This window comes from Calidris pugnax, unplaced genomic scaffold (genome assembly GCF_001431845.1).
Source record: "Calidris pugnax isolate Ruff unplaced genomic scaffold, ASM143184v1 scaffold38, whole genome shotgun sequence".
NCBI lineage: Eukaryota > Metazoa > Chordata > Aves > Charadriiformes > Scolopacidae > Calidris > Calidris pugnax.
The window spans coordinates 18315468-18324550 of record NW_015090995.1 but is presented as its reverse complement, the minus strand read 5'-3'; the positions used below and the strand labels follow the sequence as shown (position 1 = coordinate 18324550).

At 58.5% G+C, this 9083-nt stretch overlaps 1 long non-coding RNA gene across 1 annotated transcript in view; it reads left to right on the top strand.

Moving 5' to 3' along the window:
• Nucleotides 1–1556, top strand: part of LOC106895653 — a 2850-nt gene extending 1294 nt beyond the window's left edge. The window contains exon 2 of the long non-coding RNA XR_001413478.1: nt 378–1556. This is a non-coding gene — a long non-coding RNA (uncharacterized LOC106895653). The remainder of the gene's footprint in view (nt 1–377) is intronic.
• Nucleotides 1557–9083: the final 7527 nt, after the last annotated feature.

Sequence of the window (9083 nt, the reverse complement as noted above, 5' to 3'; positions counted from 1 at the left end):
GGGAGCTTGTACATGGGGAATAATGGTTTGCCAGGGAGAGCAGCGGGCAGCACAGAGCCCTAAGGACTGCCTGCAGCATTTACCGAGAGCCCTGAGCTGGGGTGGCACCAAAACCCAGGTGTCAGCAAGGACCAAGAAGTCCCAGCGGAAATATTTGCTCGGAACCACATGGTTCCTGCCCAAAAAAAGCATCCATGGCAGGGGAAGGGAAATATTTGCTCGGAACCACACGGTTCCTGCCCAAAAAAAGCATCCGTGGCAGGGGAATGTCATGGGAGGCTTTGGGGAGGGACCCATCTTTCTGTTCAAGGCGTGGGACGGCGGCAGCAGCAGGGTGGATCCCCAAACAGCCCCATCGTCCCTTTAAATCCCAGCAGGGCTCCGGTGGCTAACGATAACCCCGGATCATATGCGCTCCTAAATCCCCAGAGCTAATTACAGGCGAACGCCCCGCGCTCAGCCTGGAAATGCAAGATAATTACAGCCTGTGCCACGGAGACCTGTTGGTCTGAACTGGGGCACCGGGGGTGGCTGCTGGTGGGTTGCCCGTGCCCCCCACCGCTGCACCAGCGACCATGTTGCGAGCTATTTTGGGCAAAGGAGGTTGTTTTTCTGGAGTTCTCTTCTCCCCCTCCCACCCCCTCTCCATCGGTACCACCACCCTGGGGTGGATGCAGAAGCAGGGGAGGAAGGGTGCAGGAAACAGGTTACTTTTCACCCAATTTCTGGCCAGGTGCTTCCCAGCCGGAGCACAGGCGAATCCACAGGAGAGGCTTGGATTTCAGTGCCAGCTCCTCTGTCGGGTTTTGCTCTGCTCCCTGGTGCACAGGGAAGGTGCTGGCTGGCTCCCAGAGCTGGCTGATGCCCCTGTGTTGGCTACAAGCCTTCCCCGGGCTCCGACAGTGGATTTTCTGGGAGCATTCCAGCGCTCCGGCTGCTTTTCCCCCAGCAAAGCCCGGGGGAAAGGAGAGTGTAACCCATCCCTCCCGCCTGGCAGAGATGCCCAGGGCAGGCGCAGTGGCAGCCTGGCAGGGTTAGCAACCTGTATACTCTTACAGCAGGTGAGACCTACAGCGGGGGGGAATGTTAATTAAAAGTAATTTTAACCCTTCCTGCCTGGTTTAGCATTACAGCATCACCCGCTGCCTGAGCTGGGAGAGTAGCCAGAGAGGTATGACTTCAAAATATGTAATTATGGCAGCAAAGACCTATAAACGCAGCGGAAGAAGGTCACTCTGGTTGGTTGTTAAAGAGTTTAAGCCGTGAGGCAGCAGTGGGGTGGCCCGTGACGGAGGGACCACAGCCCCGGCCGTGGGCTCAGCGCAGCCTCCAGCCCTGCCGGGAGGTGGAGAGGGATGAGGTCCTCAGGCCAGACCCGGGTTTTTCTCCCAGCAGGATAAAGGAGCGAAGCTGGAGGAGCAAACGGAGCGGCAAAAGCGGTCGCACGATGAAGCAAATGGAAAAAAAATATTTCCCCGACCAGAAACTATTCCACAGGCTGCTGTGACAGGAAAAAAATACAGCTGAGTTATTGAGAAAGCAATGCAAAATCCAAACAGTTTAGTCTGGGAAAATCAGTCATTTGCAAAGCTATTTCCAAACTAAGTAAAAAGTTGCCGGCTCGCAGGTCCCTGAGAAGCCCCCGGCTGCCACCCCGGCTGGTCGGGGCAGGGTGGCTGTGCTGAGGGGACACCACTGTCCCCTGTTTGCTGCACTCCAAGCTGGGAAAACACTTTGTGATTTCCACTTCATCCAGCACACGGGGGTCTTTTGGGGATCAACACGTCCCCACCACCGCTCCGTGCGGTGAATATTTAATCCTTGGCACAGAGTGCATTCCTGGAGGATCTGAAAGGACATTGGGGAGGTGGAGGGTGGGGGGACACATGGCCAGCTCTGCACCCTGAGCCACTGCCTCCACCTCTGTGTGCAGGGCTATATTTGGGAAGCTGCAGCGTGTTCCTGGCATGTCCCGGGGAGCGATGTCTGCTCCGGGTCCTAGTGCGGTGTGGGAGTGGAGAGGAGAGGAGAGGAGAGGAGAGGAGAGGAGAGGAGAGGAGCCAGCCTGGATTCCCCCCACCTGGGCTCTTTAAGGGCTCTGGCAAGGAGCTCCCTGCCATTTCCAAACAGCTTCTCTCTTCTCCTTTTACAGAAGCCCAGCCGCCCGGCAGGCATGTGTAAAGCAGCCATGGCTATTTTCAGAGTGAGAGGCGGCGGGGGAGCCCGTTCCCCCCCCCAGACACGGCCTGGGGGTCTCACACACGGATGCCCACGCGTGTCCGCAGGGGCTGGGAGAACTGCACAGCACATCCCCCCCTTTCCCCCAGCACTGCCAGGGCCCTGTGCTCACAGTGCGTGGCGTGAACATCGGGATTAGACAAATAATGAAGGCCGGGATTAAGAAAATAATGAAGCTGGGATGCTCTCCAGGAGCGGGCAGGCGTCTGTGGGGATGGGAGGAGTGACAGCCGCACGTGGTGGCAGGACTGGGGCTGGTGCCCACGAGTGTTGCTGGGTGGGGGGAGACTCCTGGGTGCTGGGGCAGGGACTCGGGTGGCACTGTGCCACACTTGTGGGGGGAAAACAGTGTTTTCTCCTTCCCTTTGCCTTTTCTTTTCCTATTCCAGCTCCTCGCGTGCAGCAAGGTCTACAGCACAAAACACAAGTATCCTGCAACCCAGCTAAGCCCTCTCCTTTTCCTAAGAGGTCCCAGAGGTGCCAGCACAGTCCCCCTCTGTTTGGCACCTCGGGGGTGGACACTTGCATGGCAGCTTCATGTGGTGTTGGGGGTCACTTCACCCATCCAGACCACAGCTCCACAGGGTCTGCTCCATTCCTGGGAGTGGTCCCAGAGATGCCAGCACAGTCCCCCTCTGTTTGGCACCTTGGTGGTGGACACTTCTTAAGTGGTCCCAGAGATGCCAGCACAGTCCCCCTCTGTTTGACTCCTTGGTGGTGGACACTTCCTAAGAGGTCCCAGAGATGCCAGCACAGTCCCCCTCTGTTTGGCACCTTGGTGGTAGACACTTCCATGGCAGCTTCGTGTGGTGTTGGAGGTCACGCCACCCATCCAGACCACAGCTCCACAGGGAGGTTGCTCCATTCCCGGGAGTGGTCCCAGAGATGCCAGCACAGTCCTCTTCTGTTTGGCACCTTGGTGGTAGACACTTCCTAAGTGGTCCCAGAGATGCCAGCACAGTCCCCCTCTGGCACCTTGGTGGTGGGCAGTTCCACAGCAGCTTCGTGTGGTGCTGCCTCCACCTCTGTGTGCAGGGCTATATTTGGGAAGCTGCAGCGTGTTCCTGGCATGTCCCGGGGAGCGATGTCTGCTCCGGGTCCTAGTGCGGTGTGGGAGTGGAGAGGAGAGGAGAGGAGAGGAGAGGAGAGGAGAGGAGAGGAGCCAGCCTGGATTCCCCCCACCTGGGCTCTTTAAGGGCTCTGGCAAGGAGCTCCCTGCCATTTCCAAACAGCTTCTCTCTTCTCCTTTTACAGAAGCCCAGCCGCCCGGCAGGCATGTGTAAAGCAGCCATGGCTATTTTCAGAGTGAGAGGCGGCGGGGGAGCCCGTTCCCCCCCCCAGACACGGCCTGGGGGTCTCACACACGGATGCCCACGCGTGTCCGCAGGGGCTGGGAGAACTGCACAGCACATCCCCCCCTTTCCCCCAGCACTGCCAGGGCCCTGTGCTCACAGTGCGTGGCGTGAACATCGGGATTAGACAAATAATGAAGGCCGGGATTAAGAAAATAATGAAGCTGGGATGCTCTCCAGGAGCGGGCAGGCGTCTGTGGGGATGGGAGGAGTGACAGCCGCACGTGGTGGCAGGACTGGGGCTGGTGCCCACGAGTGTTGCTGGGTGGGGGGAGACTCCTGGGTGCTGGGGCAGGGACTCGGGTGGCACTGTGCCACACTTGTGGGGGGAAAACAGTGTTTTCTTCTTCCCTTTGCCTTTTCTTTTCCTATTCTATCTCCTCGCATGCAGCGAGGTCTGCAGCACACAACACAAGTATCCTGCAACCCAGCTAAGCCCTCTCCTTTTCCTAAGAGGTCCCAGAGGTGCCAGCACAGTCCCCCTCTGTTTGGCACCTCGGGGGTGGACACTTGCATGGCAGCTTCGTGTGGTGTTGGGGGTCACTTCACCCATCCAGACCACAGCTCCACAGGGTCTGCTCCATTCCTGGGAGTGGTCCCAGAGATGCCAGCACAGTTCCCCTCTGTCTGACTCCTTGGTGGTGGACACTTCCTAAGAGGTCCCAGAGATGCCAGCACAGTTCCCCTCTGTCTGACTCCTTGGTGGTGGACACTTCCTAAGAGGTCCCAGAGATGCCAGCACAGTTCCCCTCTGTCTGACTCCTTGGTGGTGGACACTTCCTAAGAGGTCCCAGAGATGCCAGCACAGTTCCCCTCTGTCTGACTCCTTGGTGGTGGACACTTCCTAAGAGGTCCCAGAGATGCCAGCACAGTTCCCCTCTGTCTGACTCCTTGGTGGTGGACACTTCCTAAGAGGTCCCAGAGATGCCAGCACAGTTCCCCTCTGTCTGACTCCTTGGTGGTGGACACTTCCTAAGAGGTCCCAGAGATGCCAGCACAGTTCCCCTCTGTCTGACTCCTTGGTGGTGGACACTTCCTAAGAGGTCCCAGAGATGCCAGCACAGTTCCCCTCTGTCTGACTCCTTGGTGGTGGACACTTCCTAAGAGGTCCCAGAGATGCCAGCACAGTTCCCCTCTGTCTGACTCCTTGGTGGTGGACACTTCCTAAGAGGTCCCAGAGGTGCCAGCACAGTCCCCCTCTGTTTGGCACCTTGGTGGTGGACACTTCTTAAGTGGTCCCAGAGATGCCAGCACAGTTCCCCTCTGTCTGACTCCACACTTGTGGGGGGAAAACAGTGTTTTCTCCTTCCCTTTGCCTTTTCTTTTCCTATTCCAGCTCCTCGCGTGCAGCAAGGTCTACAGCACAAAACACAAGTATCCTGCAACCCAGCTAAGCCCTCTCCTTTTCCTAAGAGGTCCCAGAGATGCCAGCACAGTCCCCCTCTGGCACCTTGGTGGTGGACACTTCCTAAGAGGTCCCAGAGATGCCAGCACAGTCCCCCTCTGGCACCTTGGTGGTGGACACTTCCTAAGAGGTCCCAGAGATGCCAGCACAGTCCCCCTCTGGCACCTTGGTGGTGGACACTTCCTAAGAGGTCCCAGAGATGCCAGCACAGTCCCCCTCTGGCACCTTGGTGGTGGACACTTCCTAAGAGGTCCCAGAGATGCCAGCACAGTCCCCCTCTGGCACCTTGGTGGTGGACACTTCCTAAGAGGTCCCAGAGATGCCAGCACAGTCCCCCTCTGGCACCTTGGTGGTGGACACTTCCTAAGAGGTCCCAGAGATGCCAGCACCGTCCCCCTCTGTTTGGCACCTTGGTGGTAGACACTTCCATGGCAGCTTCGTGTGGTGTTGGAGGTCACGCCACCCATCCAGACCACAGCTCCACAGGGAGGTTGCTCCATTCCTGGGAGTGGTCCCAGAGATGCCAGCACAGTCCTCTTCTGTTTGGCACCTTGGTGGTAGACACTTCCTAAGTGGTCCCAGAGATGCCAGCACAGTCCCCCTCTGGCACCTTGGTGGTGGGCAGTTCCACAGCAGCTTCGCGTGGTGTTGGGGGGTCACTTCACCCATCCAGACCACAGCTCCACAGGGTCTGCTCCATTCCCGGGAGTGGTCCCAGAGATGCCAGCACAGTCCCCCTCTGTTTGGCACCTTGGTGGTGGACCCATCCTAAGTGGTCCCAGAGATGCCAGCACAGTCCCCCCTATTTGGCACCTCGGTGGTGGGCACTTCCATGGCAGCTTTGCATGGTGTTGAGGGTCACTTCACCCATCCAGACCACAGCTCCACAGAGGGGTTGCTCCATTCCTGGGGGGGCTCAGAGCCAGGGATGGCCAGCAGCTGCCCGCTCTGCTGGCTCAGCATCCAGCCACTGAACATGGGGACATCTGGGTGGGATGTCCCCATCGCCCTGGCTGCTCCGTGCCAGCCGGTGGCTCTGTGACAGCAGTGCCACGGGGTGTGTGTGTGCGCAGGCGTGGAGGCACAGGGAGTGGCGGAGGCGGCAGGGGCAGGACCGCCTGCTATCGCTGACACAGATCGCTTTTATGGCCTGCTGTTTACAGCCACGGACAGGTAGGGTTAGCCTTGAGAGGTGACTCACGGTGGCAACCAGCAACCAGCCCCCTGCCTCCCCCAGCCCGGCTCAGAGAATGGGATAATAACCGGGACGAGAAGCACCAGGAGGCTTTGTCCCTCCGTTCCCCTGAGGGCTGTCAGGGCGCCCAGGCACGGGACCGGAATTTTTGACTGCTTGAACACTCACCCTTAAATATTTCGTCATGAAAGCAGGGAAGATGAAATTAAAAATACGATGAGTCGGAGCCCAGGCACGGCTCAGCCGAGGGCTTGGTGACCTGCCAGGCTCCGGGGGGATGCTTTTAATTTGGGTAAATGGGAGTTGCATAAATGCTATAAATCGCACGTCGCCCTGGCTGTTAACGCAGAGGTGTGGGCGCCGTTGGCAGCACCCCACCATGTGCCCGTCGCCGGCTGAGTGCCCAGCCAGGCTGCATGCAGGGGCTGGCACAGCCATTGCCCCGACACAGCTCCCATCCCGGGTATCCACCATCCCCTTCGCCCTCTGCCCTGCTAGGGTTTTTTTCGTTGGTTTTTTTTTTAGAGCGGCTGTTTTCCAAAAACAGCTTGAAAATATGTAACACTCATACCAGAGCTGAGCGGTCACACTCTTGTCCCTGCCGGTCAGGCCAGTCCCTGTGAGCTCATGGTGTCTGTGGTTTCCCCAAGCAGCTGTTCAGCACTGGAAAGGAAAAAAAAGCTGAGCAGCTGCAGGGACTGGGATTGCTTCTGTGTGGGAGACACGGCCCCCAAGGTCTCAGCTGGTTTTATTCCCAGCCCTGGTAACTCTTTCCAGACTGGTAAAATGAGGGAAACTCTCGTGTGTGGGGTTTGGGGGGGGTGGGGGGGTCCTGCTTTGGGCTCACACGGGGCTGGGCAAGTGATGGACGCAGCATCCCCACCAAAAACGTGGGTACCTCATTGTGAGCTGGCCTGGCTGCCAAGGGATGAGCACCCAGTGCGTTATTCTAAAAGTTACCTAAGACTTTAAGTCTGCCCAAAGCAGGGAAAATTGGCCGACCTCAAACACTCCGTGCCTTGTCTCATCTCTCCCGGGCAGTCAGCCTGTGCCCAGGCTGCACTGAGTAATCAGGCCGTCACCACGCGCGTCGTGCGTCACGGTGCCAGGCAGCTCACCCCACCGCTCACCGGGGGGAAAAGGCAGGTGCTGGGGGCCACCACGTGTGCCTGGCAGAGCAGGGACCCCCGCAGCCATCCCTGCAAGGAGCAAGCCCAGCCAGCCTTGTGTTCCCACCACCGTGGAGCTCAGCTGGCCTCCCCAAGCATGGACCACAGATGGGACAGACAGGAGGGGACGTGGGGTTGAGTGGTGGTGGGAGGTCTGGCCCCATTAGCAGGTCTATAGCCCATCACCTTGAAGGTAGGTCCTTGAAGGTGGTGGGAAAAGCACCATGGGGCTCAGCAGTAGGCCAAGGTGGTCTTCACCACCTCCTACCCAGGTGCAGGAGCATCCAGGATGGAGGAACCACATCTCCTCCATAACATGCTGCCCAAATCTGGAGGCCAGCCCTGCACACACACGCCAACCGCCCGCCGGACCCGAAGGGGTGCCCCTGCCATGGATGAGCTTGCGAGATACCAAAATACTCCCTGTCTCAGCACCACCCTTCCTCCCACACACTGCCCCACAAAGCACAGGGCCACGGGTTGATGGGTGCCCTGGCTCAGCCCCACACACCCTTCCCTGGGGCTGGAGCTGGGGTCAGCTCCCCGAGTTGGGGTGGCAGTGGGTGCAGGTGAAAGCCCCAGGGCTGGCTGCAGGCAGGGCTGGCACCCACCCTGGCATCCCCCTGCCCCATGGCAGGACCCCACTGTCCTGCCTGACACCTCTCCCTTGGGGGGACCCCCACGTGTGGCTGCACTTTTGGGTTCTTGTAGCTGCCAGGACCCAACTGAGCCAGGATTTGGCAGAGGGGTCCTAGGGAGGACCCCAGAGACTTGGGGGCACAGAGGGTGTAGCATGGGGGCTGGCAGAGCTACGGCTGGAGAAGGGGGGGGTCCAAGGGTGGGTGCTGGTGGGGGGGTCCTGGGGTAGCAGGGGGGTCCTGGAGTGGGGGTCCTGGCTATGCTGGGAGTGTCCTGAGGCATGTGTTTCTGGCAGAGATGGGGAGTCCTGTGGTGGCCAGCAGGGCAAGGGAGGTGACTCTGCCCCTCTGCTCTGCTCTGGTGAGACCCCACCGGGAGCACTGTGTCCAGCTCTGGGGTCCTCAGCACAAGAAGGACATGGACCTGTTGGAGTGGGGCCAGAGGAGACCATGAAGATGCTGGGAGGGCTGGAGCCCCTCTGCTGGGAGGACAGGCTGAGAGAGCTGGGGGGGTTCAGCCTGGAGAAGAGAAGGCTCTGGGGAGACCTTAGAGCCCCTTCCAGTCCCTAAAGGGGCTCCAGGAGAGATGGGGGGGACTTTTTACAAGGGCATGTAGTGATAGGATGAGGGGTAATGGCTTCAAACTGGAAGAGGGGAGATTTTGATGAGATCTCAGGGAGAATTTTTTCACTCTGAGGATGGTGAGACCCTGCCCCATCCCTGGAGGGGTTCAAGGCCAGGCTGGATGGGGCTTGGAGCAACCTGCTCTGGTGGGAGGTGTCCCTGCCTGGGGTGTGGGCACTGGATGGTCCTTAAGGACCCTTCCCAACCACTCTATGATCCCTATCAATCCTTCATGGCCTACACAATCTTATTTTGAAGTCTTATGGGAAGAAACAAGTGGATCACAGAGTTATTATTTATAAAAGCACCATGAGAGTGAAGTCATTTCTTCCTCCAAAGGTACCAATTTGTTGCACTGTGATTTATGCAGAACAAATGGAGTCATTAGTCCGTTTCTGTAATTCCTTTTTACTCCAGAAACAGAAGAGCCCAACCTCTTCCCTCACCTTTCTCCATGAATAA